General features: G+C 38.8%; 1 protein-coding gene and 1 pseudogene across 4 annotated transcripts in view; one reads left to right on the top strand and one right to left on the bottom strand.

Annotated features, from left to right (window-relative positions):
• Nucleotides 1-23,175, bottom strand: part of RIT2 (Ras like without CAAX 2) — a 349,849-nt gene that overhangs the window by 79,058 nt on the left and 247,616 nt on the right.
• On the top strand, nt 16,232-17,723 carry LOC138843947 (tubulin alpha-3 chain pseudogene; annotated as a pseudogene).

The following is a 23,175-nucleotide window of genomic DNA, read 5'->3' as shown; positions in this document are numbered from 1 at the left end:
TTCTTCTTTTTTTTTTTTTTTTTTTTTTGACAGGCAGAGTGGACAGTGAGAGAGAGAGACAGAGAGAAAGGTCTTCCTTTGCCGTTGGTTCACCCTCCAATGGCCGCCGTGGCCAGCGCATCTCGCTGATCCAAAGGCAGGAGCCAGGTGCTTCTCCTGGTCTCCCATAGGGTGCAGGGCCCAAGCACTTGGGCCATCCTCCACTGCACACCCATGCCACAGCAGAGAGCTGGCCTGGAAGAGGGGTAACTGGCACAGAATCTGACGCCCCGACTGGGACTAGAACCCGGTGTTTTGGCGCCGCAAGGCAGAGGATTAGCCTAGTGAGCCATGGCGCCAGCCTGCAGACTTACTTCTAAAGGTACAATTTAGAAATTTGCCATGCGGCCCCAAATCCCCTTAAGCTAGGGAGTAAAAGGAGCATTTTAGGGTTAAAGTGATCATATGGATAGGATTAAGTGTTAAAATGATCATATAAAGAGGATTAAGTGTAAAGTAATCATATACATAGGATTAAGTGTCAGAAAATAATAACAGATAGAAGTAAAAAGGAGTGAGGGCTCCAACATGGGAAGCAGTCCATACAGTAGACTTATAGAATGACAATCATTTTGATTGGCACTCTGACCTGAGAATCAGCCCTTAAGGCATTCTCATCTGGCTAAAAAGCCCACAAGAGCATTCCAGGAATGTAAAGCCAAGATACTTCGGCAAAATATCCTACGTAAAGGACCTCTATGGGCGAGACTGCAGTGGGAAAAACTGGTCATCAAAGAAGGATGTACTTTTGTCTGAAGGGAGAAGACAACTTCTACTTTGCTGATGGTGTTGTCTAAACACTTACGGATTTTGTGTATTCAAGAGACTTCCATAGCCTAGGCAGCTCATGTCAAGAACCCTGGGTGATCACTGATGTCATATATAAGAGAGTTAATTGTTAAATTAAGAACAGGCATCACTGTACATTAATCTCCCATGAAGGACCTCTGCCCTCAAAGAGTTGTATTAGGAGAATTAGCAATAAAACTTGTTTTCAAAGATTTATTTCATATTAGTATATTAAGTGAGGGATATACTTATGCCTCATAAATTTTAGTTAGGTCAAAGTGTCCAACTCAATTGCTTGTTTTCTTAGGTCTTTCTTTAAATAATGGCAAAACTTGTTCCCAAAGAATTACTTTCTTTTAATGTATTAAGTGGGAGATACTATTATGTCTCATGAGCTACAATTATGTCTAAGTGCTCACAAAAAATGTATCATTTTGGGGTGCTTCTCAAAGAATTGAAATTAACTTTGAGACGCAATGACTTTGAACAGCCCTTGTCTCAACTGTTGAGAAAGTGTTTTTCTTTTTCTTTTTTAAATTTTTTTCTTCTTTTTTCATAAAAATTGATGAACTCTTTACTTACTATAGACTTAAACTTCTATGCATAAAGTTATTTGAAAATAAAAAAAAACTCTTCCATTATAACTTGCTTATCAAAATTTCTATCTTAGATTCAAACATGTAAAAACATGTAAAAATGTATAGAGAAATACACATAAAGTTATAATTGTATTTCTGATTGGTAAACTTTAAAGATAAGGTCGTTATTGTGAAAGAATTAATGCATCCAAATGCATTATTAGAGATCATGGAGACAAGTACTTCCAGAATGACTAAAGGTTGACAAGGAGTTAGTTAATGGTTTAACAATGAATAAATAGTTTTAAAGATATTATTCCAATTTCAATTTAATTTCTTTTTATTTCAATTTAATTTCTTTTCCTTTTATTTGGGGAGAGAGAGAGATAGAGAGACAAAGAGAAAGAAAGAGAAAGATCTGTTTATTCGTTCATCTTCCAAATGCCAGGACTGGGCTAGACTAAAGCCAAGAGCCCAGCACTCAATCTGGGTCTCCCATGTGGGTGGCAAGGACCCAAGTACCATGGCCAGTACTTGCTACCTCCAAGAGTGTACGTTAGAAAGAAGCTGGATCAGAAGTCAAAGTGGGACTTGAACAAGGCACTCTGATATGGAGTGCAGACATCCCAAGTGGCAACTTAGCTACTGCACCAAACACTCACCCCAGGAGTTGTAAATTAACAGTTATCATGCTATCCTGAACAGAATGTTCATCATTTGTTCAATATGATATGATTTAAATAAAAGTAGTATAATTGTATTTATCTAAGCAGAAAGCCATATATCTCATTACTGATGACAATGCATTTATTTGCAATAAAATTATCCAAATCACTTCACTTTTTAGGGCTTCATTTTTCTATTTTATAAAATAACAATACAAAACTAAGTGATCTTTAATTTCCCTTTCTAAGTGTAATCCTTATTTCTTATTTAAGAAGTTGCTTCTTTCTTACTTTTTTTTCATCATTATTTCAAAACAGTGATCACAAACACAGTTAGGACAGTAATAATCCACAAGGGAATAACTAAATAAGAAAATCTTCATTTCATACAAGCTCTCTTATTATCTCTAAGGTCACAGTTGGTTTAATGCAATCTGGAAGGAATGATTATGTAGTCACCATTTTAGACATAGACTCACCAATGTGTGAGTTAGGTTAAAGATTACACAGAATGGGATGGGTCAAGTATAGCTGAGGTACTCTACCCTGCTTTGGGAGACTGAAAAGTTCAACAGGACCACAGGACATCAGTGTGAGAGACCTGGGCACCAAAGACCAGAAAGTGAGAAAAAAGCAGAAAAATAGGAGAGAAGGAAGAAAATAAGGAAATTTCACTTTTTTGGGAGGTTTATTTCAAAATGATACTTAAGATAGCTTTATTCTGGGGTTAATAACTCATCTTTGCCCTATCCTGGGTTAGTAAACACAAAGAAAAGAAAAATAAAGCACCATAGAAATAGGAAAAGTAATAAAGTAGAAAACCGCAACCAGCTCTTTTGGCTTTTATTGAAGAATTGCAATGTGCTAGTAATGTTCACTTTGCTGTGAGATTTACAAAATAGTCCAAGATGATCTATAATCATCTATCGCATTCATTTCTCACAAAGAATGATTTTATATCTCACACTTTTTAAGAGACTTTGTGATTTTTATAGAATTTGATCAAAAGTTCCACCAATATCAAGAATCTCAAGAATGCTTCTCCTTGATGTATGGGCTCTGGGTAGCCTCACCATTATCAGACAGACCCATCAAGTTTTGCAATGCTTTTCAAATTATCTGTGAGGGTTTTTTTTTTCAACTATTTTTAAAAATGATTTATTTTATTTATTTGAAGGACAGACTGACAGAGAAAGAGGGAGAAAGAGAGCAAATTTTACTTTTGCTTATTCACTCTCCAAAAGCCAGCAACGGCCCAATGAGGCCAGGCTAATGTCAGGAGCCTGGACTTCCATCCTAGTCTTCCATGTGGGTGGCAGCGACTCAGATACTTGGGCCATCATCCACTGCTTTCCCAGGCACATTGGAGTAATTAAATTGCTAGGAAAATTTCTACATACAAATTCTATATTTATTTTATGTTAATAACATATAGTGCATGGACTGAAACCTGTGTGGGGCATTAATTGGAGCAGAAATGCTACTGAAAATTGTAGGTGACTTGCAAAACAATTTAGCCAAAACTTTCACCACTATTAGATTTTGCAGATTATGGTATCACAATTATATGAAAGAAAGATGAACAAAGAAGATGCCAGGACTTGAGGAAAAAAATTTTCAATTTTTATTAATATATACCTTTAAATTTTTTTAATGTGTTAGTTTATTTTCATTTCATTTGAATGGAAGAGAGACAGATAAGGGAAGAGAGATAAAGAGATTCCATCCCCAACTGCCTGCAATTACCAGGGCTGGGCCAGGCTGAAGATGGGAGCCAGCAATTGCATCTGGGTCTCCAGATAGGTAGCAGGGACACAAGCATTTGAGCCATCTACTGATTTCTCCTAGAGTGTGACTTAACAGGAAGCTAGACTGGAAGTAAAGTATCCAGGACTTACATCAGGCACCATAATATGGGATATGGATGCTTAAGTTCATAAATGAGAAAACTGAGATTCAAATAACTTGTCCCTGTTCACATAGGTACTAAGCGGCAGTGGTAATACAAAGAAGGAAAAGAGCTTTGTTTCAGTCTAAAATCCCTTTTCTTCCTTTTGCTTTGTCTTTCCTATTGAGAATGCTGCTTTTTAAGATTACAATTTCTTTTTGATGAAAGGCCACAGAACTTGAACACCAAAACCTGTGGGTTGACTTCAATACCCCGAAGCCCAGGAGTTTTCATGAAGCACTAGATATTTGCTTCAGCTGTTATTTACAATCAAAAAGAACAAGCATTAGAAACAGCTACATATGGTATTGAAACTGGCATGAACAACTTTCTCTCGCTTTAGAAGAGGGAGCTTGCCAGAGCTAGTGCAAACCTCACCTTGCAGAGCAACTTCCGACAACAACACATTCAAGCCAGATGGGTCCTGGCACCGTGCATCACAACACCCAGCCCATATTGACAAGTGAGATGCTAACATGACAAAAAGCAGCCCAACTAGTAAGCATATTAAAAATCTTCCCTCATCCCAAACCAATTCTTTGCAGTGGAAAATGAGAAAAGCAAAATTCCAATAAACCAAATTAGCAAAAATCAAGAAAGGGCCAACCTCATGCCTGACTTTAGCTGACCCCCATTAGAGGGCCATTCCTTCAGGATCAATATACCTAATGCATAACTATAGACACCCACCAATCAATGGAAAGTGATAAAGGAAGCCAAATCAATAAACATTAGAGGAGCTAGACGGAGTGAAGAATGAAAAAAATACAGTGATAACACAGTACTAAACTTCGCTGAAATGAGAGGCATGGGGATTGCTTCAGACATGTGCTTTATCACTCATCTAAATTATTTCCTCAAAATGAAAGTTTGTATCTTGGCCTGAGTTGACTTAATGTGATTTAAAAATTTGATTTAAAAAATTCCTCAAGAAGTTTCCATAGTCTGGAAGTAAACCATAAAAGACTGAAATGTGACATTATCCTGTATTTATTGGTCTCCTGTCTTTTGCAACAAAATGGATGCAACTGGAGACCATTATGCTTAGTGAAATAAGTCTGTCCCCAATATACAAATATCATATTTTCCTCTGATTTGTGGTAACTAATGTTCAGAGTACACAAAAAAGTGATATGTATGAGAGAAATCAGCATTTTGAAGTTCAGTTATTGTTTATAGCCCATGTCTATACTGTCAAGGAGCAGTGGTTTTTCTACTTATTAATTGTTGAATTCTTTTTTTTTAACTTTTATTTAATGAATATAAATTTCTAAAGTACAGCTTATGGATTACAATGGCTTCCCCCCCATAACGTCCTTCCCACCCGCAACCCTCCCCTTTCCCACTCCCTCTCCCCTTCCATTCACATCAAGATTCATTTTCAATTCTCTTTATATACAGAAGATCAGTTTAGCATACATTAAGTAAAGATTTCAACAGTTTGCTCCCACACAGAAACATAAAGTGAAAAATACTGTTTGAGTACTAGTTATAGCATTAAATCTCAATGTACAGCACACTAAGGACAAAGATCCTACATGAGGAGTAAGTGCACAGTGACTCCTGTTGTTGACTTAACAAATTGACACTCTTGTTTATGGCATCAGTAATCACCCTAGGCTCTTGTCATGAGCTGCCAAGGCTATGGAAGCCCCCTGAGTTCACTGACTCAGATCAGATCAGAGTCTGATCTGAATTATTGAATTCTTTACTTAGGTGGTGCTTAAGCTTGTGATTGTAAAGTGAATTTAAAGTATGTCATTGTGAAAATTAAATGCACAATAAGGAAGGAGAGAGGAAGGGAGAGGGATGAAGGGTAGAGCAGGAAGTATCATTATGCTCTTAAAAATGTGTATATGAAATACATGACATTTGTTTCCTTTACATCAATAAAACAATTACAAAAAAGAAAATAATGAAAGATACACGAAGAGAAATATATAAAGGTATTAATCACAATGTGCTAACAACTAAAAAGATAAAAATCCAACAATAAATAATTTATTAAAGACAAAAAAGAATATAAGTGATCTAAGAAGCTAACGCATCATGTAATTATCACTGTAGCATTACTTTTGTAGTGTCTACCATTTAGCAAGTAGTTAATAGTACTGCTGCTAGATAAAATTCAGAACAGCATGCCGTATTTCAGATTGAGACCGAGTATACAAATAGTGGTGAGACCATATATAAAAATACAACTGTGACCCACAACTTTCATCAACCTTTTAAAGAAAGCAACCCGTTATCCGCAACAACCAGTCCAGGAAGCTGTCTGCTATAAATAAGACTTGAGGAAATTCAGATTACTATTTCTAGTAATAATATAGGAAGCCAAACAATAACTTCTATGGAAGAAGAGAGGGGGGGGGGAGAGAATCTAGAATTTAAATTTAACTGGGCATCCCTAATTTTTATTTACTAATTTTGGCAAACCTACTTTTATGTTAAGACTTTCTATAGAAGTTGACAAATATAGCTTTTAACTCACGATATACTGAAATAGATATTATCCTCTACATAGGGCAGTTCTGGCTTATAGATATTTAGCAATTTTCTTGAATGTTGGAATGAGGGATGCAAAACTACATCTGACAGATGGCAAAGCCCATGGCCTTTACCACTGGATTACGTCCAAAGTTAACACTGGCATTTCCACACTGAAATGTGCATGGAATTCCCATTTAACAAGACCCAAACAAGCTAGAGTGTAGGAAGAAATCAGTATCTCAAGATCTTAAGTGTAAGGAACACAGATAATGTACTAGATTAGGAAGAGGAGGAAAATAAAAGTGAATGAATAATGTTAATGACATGCTTCAGTGAGTGCTCTGATGAAAACCTTATTTTAAAAAGTCAAGGGGCTATCCCTCTTAGTATTTTTTTTTTGTTTGTTCTACTTAATACTTTTGGTTGAATACTGTAATCAATACACAGTTATTCTTATGTGCTGAAACTTAACTGAAAAGTGATCGCTGTTAAATATAAGAGTGGGAATAAGAGAGGGAAGAGATGTGCAATTCGGGATATGCTCAAGCTGACTTACCTCAAACGGTAGAGTTAGAAACATACCAGTGGATTCCAATTCACTCCCATCAAGGTGGCATGTACCAATACCATCTCACTAGTCCCAGTGATCAATTTCTGTTCACCATTGATCATAATGATAGGACTAAGAGCCAAAGGGATCACATAAACAAGACTAGTGTCTGCAAATACTAGCTGATAGAATAAAAAAGGGAGAGAACGATCCAACATGGGAAGTGAGATACACAGCAGACCCATAGAATGGCAGATGTCCTAAACAGCACTCTGGCCTCAGAATCAGCCCTTAAGGCATGCGGATCCGGCTGAAAAGCCCATGAGAGTATTTCAGGCATGGAAAGCCAAGACACTCTGGGGGGGGGGGGGGAAACCCTAAATGAAAGATCTCCACGAGTGAGATCCCAGTGGAAAGAATGGGTCATCAAAGAAGGAGGTACCTTTCTCTGAAGGGAGGAGAGAACTTCCACTTTGACCATGGCCTTGTCTAAATATGATCAGAGTCGGCGAACTCAGGGGGCTTCCATAGCCTTGGCAGCTCATGACAAGAGCCTAGGGTGATTACTGATGCCATAAACAAGAGTGTCAATTTGTTAAGTCAACAACAGGAGTCACTGTGCACTTACTCCTCATGTAGGATCTTTGTCCTTAGTGTGCTGTACATTGAGATTTAATGCTATAACTAGTACTCAAACAGTATTTTTCACTTTATGTTTCTGTGTGGGAGCAAACTGTTGAAATCTTTACTTAATGTATGCTAAACTGATCTTCTGTATATAAAGAGAATTGAAAATGAATCTTGATGTGAATGGAAGGGGAGAGGGAGTGGGAAAGGGGAGGGTTGTGGGTGGGAAGGACGTTATGGGGGGGAAGCCATTGTAATCCATAAGCTGTACTTTAGAAATTTATATTCATTAAATAAAAGTTAAAAACATAAATAAAAAAAAGTCAAGGGGCAAAACTGTGACCTAGAGTGGAAAGCTGTTGCCTGTATTGCAGCAGCCCAACCAGGTGCCAGTTCATGTCCTAGCTGCTCTACTTCCAATCCAACTCCCTACTAATAGCTTAGGAAAAGCAATAGAGAGGACCCAAGTGTTTGGACCCCTGCCAGACATGTGGGAGACCCAGAAGCAGCTTCTGGCTCCTGGCTTTGGCCAGGCTTAACCCTGGTCACTTCAACCACTTGTGGAGTAAACCAGTAGATAGAAGACCTCTCTCCCTTTCTCTCTGTAACTCTGAATTTCAAATAAATAAAATAAAATTTTACAAGAAAGTCTAATAACAAGCATGATTGTTATGATAAGCATATAAGAGAAGCTCCTACATATATATCTCTGTAACTTTTAGGAAAATAGCCTTCAGTTGACACTATAGTGATTTCTCACCTGTAATTCCAAAACTAAAAACAACGTTTAGGCTTCTTTAGGAAAATGCAAAGTTTTGAAATTACAAAAGCATAAAATCATATTATTTTCTAATTTCCTTTTTATAAAGTATGATTTTAGTAAAGTGTGATTTCTACTCAAAAATATTTCTTGCTATTGATGATATGCTTTTTTAATGTAATAATTATTTTGAATTATTACAAGAACCAGTATGTGTCTCTCACATGAATGGCATGGACACAAGTTCTTTAGCCATCACCTCTTGCCTCCCATGATATATATTACTGGGAAGGTAGAACTGAATGTGGAGCCAGGACTTGAACCTAGGCATTATGACATGGGATATTCTCATCCTATGCAACATCTTAACCATTGTGCCAAACACCCTCCCCTAAAATTATGTTTTTAAAAAAATATTTACTTATTTATTCAAGAGGTGGAGATACAGAGAAAGTGAGAGTGGAGAGAGAGGTTTTGCATCTGCTGGTCACTCCCCAAATGGCCACAACGGCCAAACCTGGGCTAATCCAAAGCCAGGAGCCAAGAGCTTCTTCCAGGTTTCCCATGTGGCTGTAGGGGCCCAAGAGCTTGGGTCACCTTCTATTGGCTTCTGAGGTCACAATAAGAGAGCTGGATCTGAAGAGGAGTAGTTGGGACACAAACCAGTGTCCATATGGGATGCCAGCACTGCAAATGGAGGCTTAGCCTACTATGGCACAGTGCCAGCCCCTAGGATAAATTTTAAAACCTAAAAACTTTAGGTTTCCATTTGTATACTCTAAGTTTACTTGAAGATCTGATTTTCCTTATATCTTTCTATAGCTACAATTCAATAGCTATATTACACCAAAGGATAAGTCTATTAACTTAGGTTGTGTCATATTATTTCCCCTCCAACTTGAAGATTTAATTTTCAATTTTAATATCATGAAATATGTGTATGCTTCTATGATTGTATAAGGCAGCAATCTCATTTTTATTAATATAGCCCCAAATTGCCCAAGCTTTGAAGCTGCTGGCTTGTATCATATTTTGAACCAAATCTTTCTTCTCATTCAACAGTCTTTGACAAGACTTGTCAAAGAGCTCAGGTCACCCACTTCTTGCATATCATGCATACTTCATTCATATGATGGATTACCTCAAACAAAAATTTAACACTTCACATTTATTCCTATGAAATTTCAGTTCTGTGTGTTTTTTTTTGTTTGTTTCAGTTAACTTCCAGCCAATTGAGATATATAAAAAGCACTTACTTGCTGTTGGTGTATATGGGATTAATTGGCTTCTTTATGATATTTTTCTCCAGAGAAAAACATTCCTTCAAGATCTTTGTCAGGCTCACTTTGTGCTGTGATGCAGATCTGATTGACACTTGTTAATATTATTTGCATTCACTGATCCACTAGTATGTACCACTCACAACTTGACTTAGTTTCCATCTGGTGGCAAGTATTCAGTGATGTTATCAAACTGTCTAGGAAATAAAATAGCTTTGAGTTTCTAATTATTAACGTCTGTCATTCCCTAACAATATTGTATACATTTCTTCATCAAAAATAGAAAATACCAATATAAATTACTTGTAAAAACTATTTTATTTTCCCAAACCAGCATTTTACTAAAAATAACAAATATATTAAGTGTGTTCTCTTTGTATAAGAAAATCAACTTACGTATATGTACATTATAGGAAGTGAAGGTGACTAGAAGTCTCATAAATGCACCCCACAGATGTCTATAAAACACATTAATAGGCTTAGCTGGGATTTTAAGAGAACACTAACATTAAATATTTCTCATTATTAATCTATTAACTATTACCTCAAGCCAAGATAAATTTTCAATCATTTATTTTAAGAAGAAATGTGGAGTTGGGCTTTAGTGTAGCAGTTAGGATGTGACTTGGGAAGTCCATATTCCATATTGGAGTGCTTAGGTTCAAGTCCTAGCTCTGCTTCTAATTCCAGCTTCCTGCTCATGCACAGCCTGGGAGGCAGCAGTTGATGGCTCAAATGGTTGGGTCCTTGCCACCACATGGGAAACCTGTATTGAATTCTGAGCTCCTTGATTTGGCCCGGCCCAACCCCGGTTGTGTGGGAATTTGAGAAGAGAGCAGCAGATGGAAGATGTCTCTCTGTTTTTCAAATACTAATGACAATAAATATATATATATATATATTTTAAAGAAGAAGTGTATTATCTCTTATTGAAGAAATTCCTCAGTCTTGGTTGTTTCCCTATGGCAAAACAGACTTTCATTAAATCACTTAGCAACTAAATCAGTCATAAGCCAATGATCATGTAGTTAATGTAGGCGAATATTTAGTATTGGCTTGAAGGTTAACAGGGATCAAAGATGTATTAACACGTAAAATTATGTTTGATTATATCTACTAATAGGAGATGCATGTCAAATGAGAGACAACATGAAACCTACAAATTATAATACTGAGTGATATCATAATATAACAGTTCCAAGGAACATTTACCATATGGATATAGTTTCTTTACAAATGTTAGCTTCATTTAAATATTCTCAATGATAGCCATTCATTATGGTAGACATCTGTGAAGCTGTTTTTTACACATTCAACAATCAATATTATTTTTTCCCTCTTTAATATCGTCAAATTTCCCATATGGAAATGACTTTATCCATATATAAAGCACTCAATTAAACTTGAGCTCTTCACTTGTCTAGGCTAATCCATGAATTCGATGCTCCCTCAAAACAGTGATGATGGAGAGGCTGGCATTATGGTGCACTGGGTGAAGCTACTGCTTGCAATCCCAGCATTACATCAGCATACCAGTTCAAGTACTGACTGTTCTGCTTCCAATCCAGTTCCCTGCTGATGTGCCTGGGAAAACAGTGGAAGATAGTCGAGTATTTGGCCCCTTGCCACCAACTTTGGAGACCCAAATAGTGTCCTAGCTTCCTGACTTTGGCCTGGTCCATCCCTGGCAATTGTAACCATTTTGGTAGTGAACCATTGGATGGAAGATCTCTTTCTCTCTCTGCCTCTCCCTATTTGTACATGATTAAAATAAATAAAAATAAATTTTTAAAAAATATTGATGATGGAAATATGACCACAGTTTTCAGGAAAATAAGAGTCAAGTGCAAGACTTTTATTCAAACTATTAATAAAAATGTCCCTTTCCTGATGGTGTTGTCTTTGATAGGTACTATCGGCCACCATTGATTGTACAAATATGAGAAATTACTATGTGAGAATGAGGTCATCCTAGAGAAAATCTTGTCAAGCCCTCACCCTGACTGTTGGTGAACAGCTTAATATGTTAACCCTCTTAGTATTTTTTTTGTTTGTTCTACTTAATACTTTTGGTTGAATACTGTAATCAATACACAGTTATTCTTATGTGCTGAAACTTAACTGAAAAGTGATCCCTGTTAAATATAAGAGTGGGAATAAGAGAGGGAAGAGATGTGCAATTCGGGATATGCTCAAGCTGACTTACCTCAAACGGTAGAGTTAGAAACATACCAGTGGATTCCAATTCACTCCCATCAAGGTGGCATGTACCAATACCATCTCACTAGTCCCAGTGATCAATTTCTGTTCACCATTGATCATAATGATAGGACTAAGAGCCAAAGGGATCACATAAACAAGACTAGTGTCTGCAAATACTAGCTGATAGAATAAAAAAGGGAGAGAACGATCCAACATGGGAAGTGAGATACACAGCAGACCCATAGAATGGCAGATGTCCTAAACAGCACTCTGGCCTCAGAATCAGCCCTTAAGGCATGCGGATCCGGCTGAAAAGCCCATGAGAGTATTTCAGGCATGGAAAGCCAAGACACTCTGGGGGGGGGGGGAACCCTAAATGAAAGATCTCCACGAGTGAGATCCCAGTGGAAAGAATGGGTCATCAAAGAAGGAGGTACCTTTCTCTGAAGGGAGGAGAGAACTTCCACTTTGACCATGGCCTTGTCTAAATATGATCAGAGTCGGCGAACTCAGGGGGCTTCCATAGCCTTGGCAGCTCATGACAAGAGCCTAGGGTGATTACTGATGCCATAAACAAGAGTGTCAATTTGTTAAGTCAACAACAGGAGTCACTGTGCACTTACTCCTCATGTAGGATCTTTGTCCTTAGTGTGCTGTACATTGAGATTTAATGCTATAACTAGTACTCAAACAGTATTTTTCACTTTATGTTTCTGTGTGGGAGCAAACTGTTGAAATCTTTACTTAATGTATGCTAAACTGATCTTCTGTATATAAAGAGAATTGAAAATGAATCTTGATGTGAATGGAAGGGGAGAGGGAGTGGGAAAGGGGAGGGTTGCGGGTGGGAAGGACGTTATGGGGGGGAAGCCATTGTAATCCATAAGCTGTACTTTAGAAATTTATATTCATTAAATAAAAGTTAAAAAAAAGAAATAAAAAAATAGTATATACTGATGATGTCAGTTGAGATTATTAGAAATATATTTTAAATCTGAAAGAAAATTTGGAGACCATCTCTGCTAACATCTTCAGTCTAAGGACTAGATAATCAAGGCAAAAAGACATCTAGTAATTTTAATAGATTTCAATTGGTTTCTAAACCAGTGATATTTCCATCATTGTTATATATCTGTTGGAATAAATTCAATTCAAAGTATTTACTTAATATTCACATTGCAAGAGATATTATTCTAAGTATTGAAAGTACATGGGAGGTGGAAGACCGGGAGGAAGTACCCGGCTCCTGGCTTCGGATCGGCACAGCACCGGCCGTGGAGGCCATTGGGGGAGTGAACCAACGGAAGGAAGACCTTTCTCTCTGTCTCTCTCTCACTGTCTAACTCTGCCAGGCAAAATAATTAAAAATTAAAAAAAAAGTACATTGAGGGGCCGGCACTATGGCGCAGTGGGTTAACACCCTGTCCTGAAATGCTGGCATCCCATAAGGGTGCCGGTTTGAGACCTGGCTGCTCTGCTTCCGATCCAGCTCTCTGCTATGGCCTGGGAAAGCAGTAGAAGATGGCCCAAGTCCTAGGGCCCCTGCACCTGCATGGGAAACCTGGAGGAAGCTCCTGTCTCCTGGCTTTGGATTGGCATAGCTCCAGCCATTGCAGCCAATTGGGGAGTGAACCAATGGATGGAAGACCTCTCTCTCTCTCTCTCTTTCTCTCTCTCTCTGCCTCTCTCTTTCTACCTCTCCTCTCTCTGTGTAAATATGACTTTAAATAAGTAAATAAATCTTAAAAAAAGTACATGGGAATAATGTTATATCTTGATAATCAAATACCTATGACTAGTGGTCAAAGTAGTTTGATAAACATAACTGATACAAAACGAGATGAGTGCTACAATTGAGGTAAGCAGCACAAGGTTATGGGAATTCCAAAAAGAGAAATTATGTGTCTTGTGAGGGATAATAAGAAAAGGATAGGGCTGGCCATGTGGCACAGCATGTTAAGCTCCCACCTGCAATGCCGGCATCCTATATGGGCACCGTTTCAAGTCTCAGCTGCTCCACTTCTGGTCCAGTTCCATGCTAATGCATCTGGGTAAGCAGAAGAAAATGGACCAAGTCCTTAGCTCCCTTTACAAACTTGGGAGATCCAGAAGAAGCTGCTGGTCTCTAGCTTTGGTCTGGCAAAGCCCCAGCCATTGTGGCCATTTGGGGAATTAATCAGAGAATGGAAGATTCTCTGTGTGTATGTGTGTGTAACTCTGGCTTCCAAATAAATTAAAAAAAAAAGATTTATAACATAGTGAGAATCATTCATGAAGCCTTCTTACATCAATGAGCATATTTCTAAACCATGAACTTTACAATCTTTTATTTCAGCCTTTTAAAAGTCTTTAGCTGCTTACAGGTCTCCCCCAGGAGCTTCTCCTGTTTCCTCACTGATATCAAAAGAGAGCAATACAATAAAATATTAATCTCAGGGTAATAATTTGCAGATTTCCAAGCACATTTTTATGAAACTCTTCGGTGATCTTGGCAAGATTTCTTCCAGGCCATGGCTACCTGTCTGGAAATGTGGTGCACAGAACTCAGGTATAGAAAGCCACAAAATAAAAAAGCTGAAGTAGGATATTTTATATATATCTTTAGACTTACAGATTCAAAGTACAACTCTGTTCATTTGTCATTGTGTTGGGTGTAATGACATTGGAATAAAGCAAGCAAGCTCAGGGGTTTCTCAATTTAGAAAAGTATTGTGACCTATTTCTAAAGAACATTGGTAGGTGTATAACCAAGAGGTGGATATCAGAAAATTGTTGGGGTTTGTAGCAATGACTGCAGAGATAGTGATAAAACAGGGACTCTCAGCTCTAAAGTGTCAGAATGCAGATGAACTTTCCCAGAGGAACTGATGTCCAAAATGACATCTGAAAGACATTTAGGAATTAGTTTGGTAAAGACAGAGAACTGAAATATTCCTATAAGATGAAATATGCTACCTGTGATGAAGTCCATAGGACTTGTACAGTGACAGCAGGACCATGAGAATAATTTAATAAATTTTAAAGAGATAATATATAATTGCTAATTTGAATAATGTTAGATATATATGAAGGATTCAATAAATGTTTATTAATTGTATGGAATGATATGAAGTAATCTTAACAGTGTTAAGATTTCTGGGTCAGACATCTTAGTGAGCCTTGCTGACATTCATTGTCATAAAATCATAAGAATGAACATTTGAATGAAGATGATGAGATCAATTTTGATTGTCTTGAATTTAAGAGACATATAAAATGATAAATGAAGGAACATGGATGTATGAGACTGCAATTCATTGAATATTTTGGATGGTGATATAGATGCAATACTCATCAGCATTTTAAACTTGGAATATGAGAATGGAAGAAATTAGGGATCACATGCCGAGAAACCAACAAGAGCTGAAGATGAAACTCCATAGGGCAGCAAAAATTAAGGCCGAAGTGAAAATAAATGAGAGGGCCAAAGCAGTAATTAATTTCACAAATTGTGGAAAGAAGTTAAATAAGATTACAAATAAAAACATTCCATAAAGTTTGACAACAAACAAATTACTATTAAGCTTGATCAGAATGATTTCTGTATAGTGTTGGGAAGAGGAGGTAAGTTGCAGTGGAAATGAATTAGAACAAAAGAGATTAAGATTAGGATTTCAGGTGGGAGCCGAGACTCAATAGGCTAATCCTCCACCTGCGGCTCCAGCACTCTGGGTTCTAGTCCCGGTCGGGGCACCGGATTTTGTCCCAGTTGCCCCTCTTCCAGGCCAGCTCTCTGCTATGGCCCGGGAGTGCAGTGGAGGGTGGCCCAAGTCCTTGGGTCCTGCACCCACATGGGAGACCAGGAGAAGCACCTGGCTCCTGGCTTTGGATCAGCGCGGTGTGCCGGCCACAGTGCGCCGGCCGCGGCAGCCATTGGAGGGTGAACCAATGGCAAAAGGAAGACCTTTCTCTCTGTCTCTCTCTCACTGTCCACTCTGCCTGTCAAAAATTAAAAAAAAAAAAAAGGTTATGATTTCTCTGCTATGTAGCATTGCCTGGGCCAATATTCTTTGAGAATCTTCTCCAATTATTCCCTGATGTGTTATCTACCCAATGCATTTTAGTTGTAGCTATCTTAGTTGTTCGTTGTTTAGCAAATTACCATTAACTTAGTAGATCAAAAACATCCATTGATGACTATATATCAAAATCTGGACAGTCTCAGCAAAGCTCTGTGCTTAGGGTCGCACAAGGTCAAAATTAATATATGTTTGGACTTTACTCTCTCCAGTAGCTGTGGCAGGCGTCAGCGGCGAAGTTCACCATGCACGAGTGTATCTCTATCCACGTGGGGCAGGCGGGCGTCCAGATCTGCAAGCCTACTGGGAGTTGTACTGCCTTGAACATGGCATTCAGCTCGATGGTCAGATGACAAGTGACAAAACCATCGGTGGCGGTGATGACTCGTTCAACACATTCTTCAGTGAGACGGGGGTGGGCAAGCACGTGCCCCGAGCCATGTTTGTAGACCTGGAGCTCACAGTGGTCAAAACAGTGCGCACGGGCAAGTACAGGCAGCTCTTCCATCCGGAGCAGCTGATCACCAGGAAGGAAGACGCGGCCAACAATTACGGCAGGGGCCATTACACCATCATCAAGGAGATTGTGGACCTGATGCTGGACCGCATCTGCAAACTGGCAGACCTGTGCACGGGGCTGCAGGGCTTCCTCATCTTCCACAGCTTCTGAGGGCGGCACCGGCTCTGGGTTCGCGTCCCTGCTTATGGAGTGGCTGTCGGTGGACTATGGCAAGAAGTCCAAGCTGGAGTTTGCCACCTACCCAGTGCTGTAGGTTTTCACGGCCGTGGTGGAGTCATACAACTCCATCCTGACCACCAACATGACCCTGGAACAATCCGACTGTGCCTTCATGGTGGACAACGAAGCCATCTACGACATCTGTCGGTGCAACCTGGACATTGAGCGTCCCATGTACACCAACCTCAACTGCCTGATCGGGCAGATCATGTCGTCCATCACAGTCTCCCTGTGATTTGAGGGGCCCTAAAGGTGGACTTGACGGAATTCCAGACCAACCTGGTGCGCCATACCCCCACATCCACTTCCCGCTGGCCACCTACGCCCCGGTCATCTTGGCAGAGAAGGCCTACCACGAGCAGCTGTCCGTGGCAGAGATCACCAATGCCTGCTTCGAGCCGGCCAATCAGATGGTGAAGTGCGACCCTCGCCATGGCAAGTACATGGCCTGCTGCATGCTGTTCAGGGGCGACATGGTCCCGAAGGACGTCAACGCGGCCATCGCCACCATCAAGACCAAGCGCACCATCCAGTTGGTGGACTGGTGCCTGACTGGCTTTAAGGTGGGCATCAACTACCAGCCCCCCAGCATGGTGCCCGGGGGTGACCTGGCCAAGATGCTGAGCAACACCACGGACATCACTGAGGCCTGGGCCCGCCTGGACCACAACTTTGACCTCATGTACGCCAAGGGGGCCTTTGTGCTCTGGTACGTGGGCGAAGGCATGGAGGAAGGGGCTTTCTCCGAGGCCTGCGAGGACCTGGTTGCCTTGGAGAAGGGTTATGAGGAGGTGGATGTGGACTCCATGGAGGGGGAGGCTGAGGAGGGGGAGGAGTACTGAGTACCCACGGTCCCCCCTCCACTGGAACACTGCAGGACCTATTTTACCTATTAAAGTTTGGGCACTGAAAAAAAAAATAGTTCTTTTAAAATTCATCCAGTTGATGACAGAATTCTGATTCTTATAGCCATAAGTGTGAGGTCCCTGTTTTCTAAATTGTTGTCAGCTAGGGGACTTTCTCTGTTTCAAAGGCTTCTCACATCTTTGCCAGATAGTATTTACCATCTTTCTTAAAAGGTAGTCTTTACCATCTTAAAAGTAGCAATATTGGGGCTGGCACCTTGGCGCACTAGGATAATCTTCTGCCTGTGGCGCCAGCATCCCATATGGACACCAGTTCTGGTCTCGGCTGCTCCTCTTCCAGTCCAGCACTCTGCTGTTGCCTGAAATAGCAGTGGAGGATGGCCTGAGTGCTCGGGCCCCTGCACCTACATGGGAGACCAGGAGGAAGCACCTGGCTCCTGGCTTCCGATCAGTGCAGCTCCAGCCATTGTGGCATTTGGGGAGTGAACCAATGGAGGGAAGACCTTTCTCTCTGTCTCTCTCTCTCACTGTCTGTAACTCTACCTGTCAAATAAATAAATAAAAACTTTTAAAAAAAGCAGCAATATTTCCAATATCTCTCACCTTCCTTCCTTCTGCAACCCATTGGAGAAAACTCCGGAAAATGGCCATGTGACTGGATTTGCATAACAGGGTGATGTGGTGATGTTTCTTTTGCTAAATAATGTAACAAGTTATGTGAATGAGATCTTGCATGACAAGAGTAACTTATGTTCAAGTGCACAGAATCATATAAAGGCAAAGATCACATGGAGTCAATCTGAGGATTCTAAAACATCACTCTTTCTCTTTTCTAGAATTAAATTTCTTCTGCATATATATATATAAAAATAAGTTATAGTAGTTTAAACTACTTATATTCTACCATATACATTCAGGAACACACACACATAAATAAATATTTATATAATAAAGTACATTTGAAGTAAAATTTGCAATAAAAATTCACACCTTGAATTGTAATAAAATAATGAAATAATAAAATAACAGTTGATATTTTATTCTTATAATTGCAGTGGTGTAAGAACTATGAAAAAAATCTTCCTATTCATGTAAAAAGTATATGTTTGTTACATATACATGCATGCATTTTTACACAGAGAAGGCAAAGGAGCATGGGCTTGCAGTCCTTAGAGTGCTGTAAGGACAGTGAAGAACTAAAGAGCTGGTGGGTGAGAAAATCAAGAATGACCAGCTCAGAATGTGGTGGTCCTTCTAAGCTCTACAGAGATGTATACTATTCTAATTCTGAAAGATGTAGGTAAGAGTCTGAGAAGCTGAGCAGTTTTCAGATTCTGTGGGATCTAAAGAGGCAAATCTTAAAATCCCGGGCCCTAAAATTGTCCCTAATGAATCTACCTGCTTTGGGTTGGGTACTGGAGGGTGGTATCATTGGGATGATGTAGAAGCAAACTGATTCTCACAATGTTGAACCAGAATCAAATAATCTCAACCACTGAAACTGGATTAGTGTCATCCCAGATTACATTTCTCGTAGTTTTCATCCCCCCTGAAGAGTAAATTTTTGTTCAAAGGAAAATACTTTTTATGCTAGAACTCATGCATATCCTAACATATGCACTACAATATTCAAATCTCAGGATAGAAAATATAAATTAAATCCAAGAAAAGCAAATGAACAGCATAAACAGATCAACAACTAACGGATCCACTTAATGTATCTATACAGCATAGACTTTATACTACTGTAATTAATATATTTCTGAAATATTTTTAAAAATGAGAATTTAAGCTTAGAAAAAAAAAACTTCTACTCTGAAAGCATAATTAGAAGTTGTGTATTTTTGTTTTTCACTTTGCTATGTGTTGGTTATATACTATTACTCCTCTGTATCCTATCAGCAATGAAATACTACCATTTGCTATACAGTAAAACGTCTTCAAAAGAGTGCATTGGATGGGACTATTCCTGATTAAAGAAGGCAGCCATTACTTGTTAAATTCAATTGAAAAAACCTGCATTCCATTACAATTTTAAATAAGATATACACATTTTAATTTAGGAATGAAAAACAAATCTGGTGTAAAATGATGCTATACTGGAAAAGCACCTATTTGAAGAAAGTATGAGAAAAAAAGAACTAAAGAGTAATAAAGATATCCTAAAAATTGTAACCATTCATTCATATCATGGAGTCCAATTAACGGTTTCCCAGAGTATGTCACCTCCTCCTCAGACAGTGTCATCTGACTTTAAACACTATTGTTTATCACTGGTTCAATATTCAGAACCCATAAAAACTCATTTATTTTTTAAAAAGACACTTGCCTTAATAAACTTTCATAAACCTCAAGATCATTAAATTATCTGTCATTCTTCAGATCTCCAGTCCATATAATTATGGACTTTAAAAATACATACATTTTTTATTAAGGGGATTTAAGGTTTTCATTTCATCTTTTCATGGCCAGAGAGAGAGAGAGAGAGCTGGAATTATTTATAACTATATTCTAGGTAGTCCTTTGGAAAGAAATAATTATATTCTGCAGTATAATTTTCGATATTCCAAGAAGGAAGACTTAACATACATATATCTTTGCAAATAATTTAAGTAAAGAATAAGAATATTAGAATTTGATTTGACAGAATGGTATGAACATTCCTGAGTAGTATGTTAATGGAACCAAAGTAAGATACCTAAATATGTCATCCCATTGGCTATTGAATTTATCAACCTGATTTGTCATGAGTTTATAAAGCATCGTGATAGATACTGTGATATGGTACATCTGGGTCCCCTAAAGCGAAGTACTAATTAACCCACTGATGGGAGTTTTGTTGGCAGTCAGTCTTTAGCTGTCAACTCCTTCAGTCATTACCTCTGTTCAAAGCACTGCTTAGCTCAAATTCATTCCCAGAGTGGTTCTGTGTGAACCTGATCAATGTTGAAATCTATGGGCCTGGCCATTCTGACCCAATCAGGGCAGCTGAAAAACAATTTTAGCTTTGGAAACTTTCCCCAGATCGGACTGGCTGAAGCTGTGCTTGGACTTGGGTTGATGCTCAGATTTTCTCCCCATGCACTTTTGCTTCCTTTTCTCTCTTTTGCAGATGTTCCCAGGGACACACCTTCAACATCCTTCATGCTGAACTGCATCTCAGAGTCTGCATCCTATGAAACCCAGACTATAACAAGGTGCATGCCTTTTATAGGACTACAGTAGTAAAACGTGTTGAAGAATATGAGACTTCAATTATTTCTATCAATGTAAGTTAAACAGTATATTATTTTCATTGTAAAGATACAATTGGCCTTTTGAATCTGAGGCTTCCCAAATTGTAGATTCAGGCAATTGTGGTTTGAAAATATTTGCAAGAAATATGGTGTCTGTACTGAATGTCTATAGACTTATTTCTTATTCTCTAAGCAATATAGCATAAAATCATTTACATAGCATTTACATTATGTTAGGTATTATGAATAACAGAGATAATTTAAGGTACAGGAGGATGTGCATATAGTTTATTTGCAAATAGTATGCTATCTTATATAAAGGACTTGAGCATTTTCAGATTCTGGTTTCCACATGGAATCCTGGAATGAATTCCCTATGGATACTGACACAAGCGTATATCTTAATATGTAAATGCCTTCCTCTTTTCATAGCTTTAAGTAGTCTCAATCAGAACCTGCAGTCACATGAAATGATAATACAACTAACACATATATCACTTTTACTGTTGCAAGTTTTTGCATATCTATCTGTGTATTAATCCCTTAAAACAATATTATGAGGTAGGGCTGTTTATTTTACAGATGGGAATGGGAATGGCATACAAACTAAAGAGCTAACCAAGATTAAAAAAAAAAAAAAAAAAAAAAAAAAAAAAACCAGAAAGTGACTGATCCAGGTTCAAATAGGCTGCCTAGTTAAAAATCTGTCATCTGTTAACTGAGTTGCTTTTCAGTCACAGAAAGCACTTTCCAAAGGTTTGCTTTAGCAGATGAATATTTTCAAAGTATTATTCTGAAATGGTTATTAGAGCATAAAATGTTAGGAACAAATAGTTGTGAAAGCTTTATGGTGAAAACAACTTTTTGGTACTTAGAATTATCTATGTAATTTTAAGAAAAACAAGATTATTGATCCTTATGGTTTGTCTAAGATAGATCTGTAAACAGGTCGATCACTATTTCTAGGCCTTATATTCTATTGTAATTATGAAACTCAATTACAAGAAACCAAAAGAATAATTTTTCATGTAATATCTGTGTTTGCCAGTGCATCTAAACATATTTTACAGTAAGACTCTTCTAATCCAAATCACAGTACCTCCACCTTCCAGGTTTAAGACTTTAAGCAATGCATAACAATATGCTGAATCTCAGTTCTCTTTTGAATAAAAGTGGATTCATAATTTTTTTAGGCTACCTGTGAACTTTCACTGAGGTGATGCCAATTAAGCATTCAATGTGATGAGTGGTTATTGAAAAAGATAATAGTTATTGATTTTTTTTATTTTTTATTTTTATTTTTTGCAATCGCAGGGGGTTTATTGAACCAGCATGCTGGGGCTCCCTGAACACGCAAGAACAGAGAAGCCCCGCGAAGGGTTTTTAGACACATTTTACATCACAGCAAATCATCTCATTCGGCGGGAAATTCAAAGGACATCTCCCAGATTTGATTGGCACATCCAGTGGCGGGAACGGACCCACTAAGGTGGTTGGATGGCTCTTGGGGTTGATGCCCTTTGAATTGATTGGCCGAAGCATAGGGTCTGAGCCGTTGGGGTGTACGTGCCACACTGCAGGGTCTCACACAAGGTCACACAAGATCATGGGAAGGTTTGTGGCTTATCTGGGGTTATTGATTATTATTAGTACTAGAGTTAGCACTACTGCAGCACCATGTTATCTCTGCATTTGAGAGTGGAAAACATGAGAAACCTTATTTCTCCAGGGAAGAACCCTCCCAATTATACAGGGAATAATGGCACACTTATCCATTCCTGTGCACCCAAAAAAGTGGTCCGTGTTGTTGCCAAATAACTCCTACGCGGGCCTTGAGGGTATATATGGTTATGGCAAGTGGAATGAGAAGGTGAGAAGGTCATGCCAAGATGGCCGCTGACAACAGAAACTGCCTGGCAACAGGCCGTGATTGGATGGCTTCGGAAACCACATGACAACAGAGCCTGACTGACAACAGGCTGTGATTGGATGGTTTCAGAAACTGCCTGGCAACAGAGCCTGACTGTGATTGGATGGCTTTGGAAACTGCCTGGCAACAGGCTGTGATTGGTTAGGGCATAAACTGCCCCTTGACCGGATTGGCTGCCTTGGCTATATAAGCAGCTGTAGCAACTGAAATAAACAACTCTGCAGGCTACTTGCCTCAGGCCTGCTTTCACCAGACTCCCGGGGTCTGTGTGGTGACTCAGTGCTTCTTGCCCCCATCATGCTCATACTCTCAGAAATGAACCCACTGCAACACATTACCACCTCATATAAATCTAAACAGAATAATATCCACAAATTACTTATGTTCCATCATGAAAAGTTGGAAAATCCTAGGGAAG

This window comes from Oryctolagus cuniculus, chromosome 10 (genome assembly GCF_964237555.1).
Source record: "Oryctolagus cuniculus chromosome 10, mOryCun1.1, whole genome shotgun sequence".
NCBI lineage: Eukaryota > Metazoa > Chordata > Mammalia > Lagomorpha > Leporidae > Oryctolagus > Oryctolagus cuniculus.
Note: the sequence above shows the minus strand (reverse complement) of the source record. Positions and strands in the feature narration are given on the sequence as shown.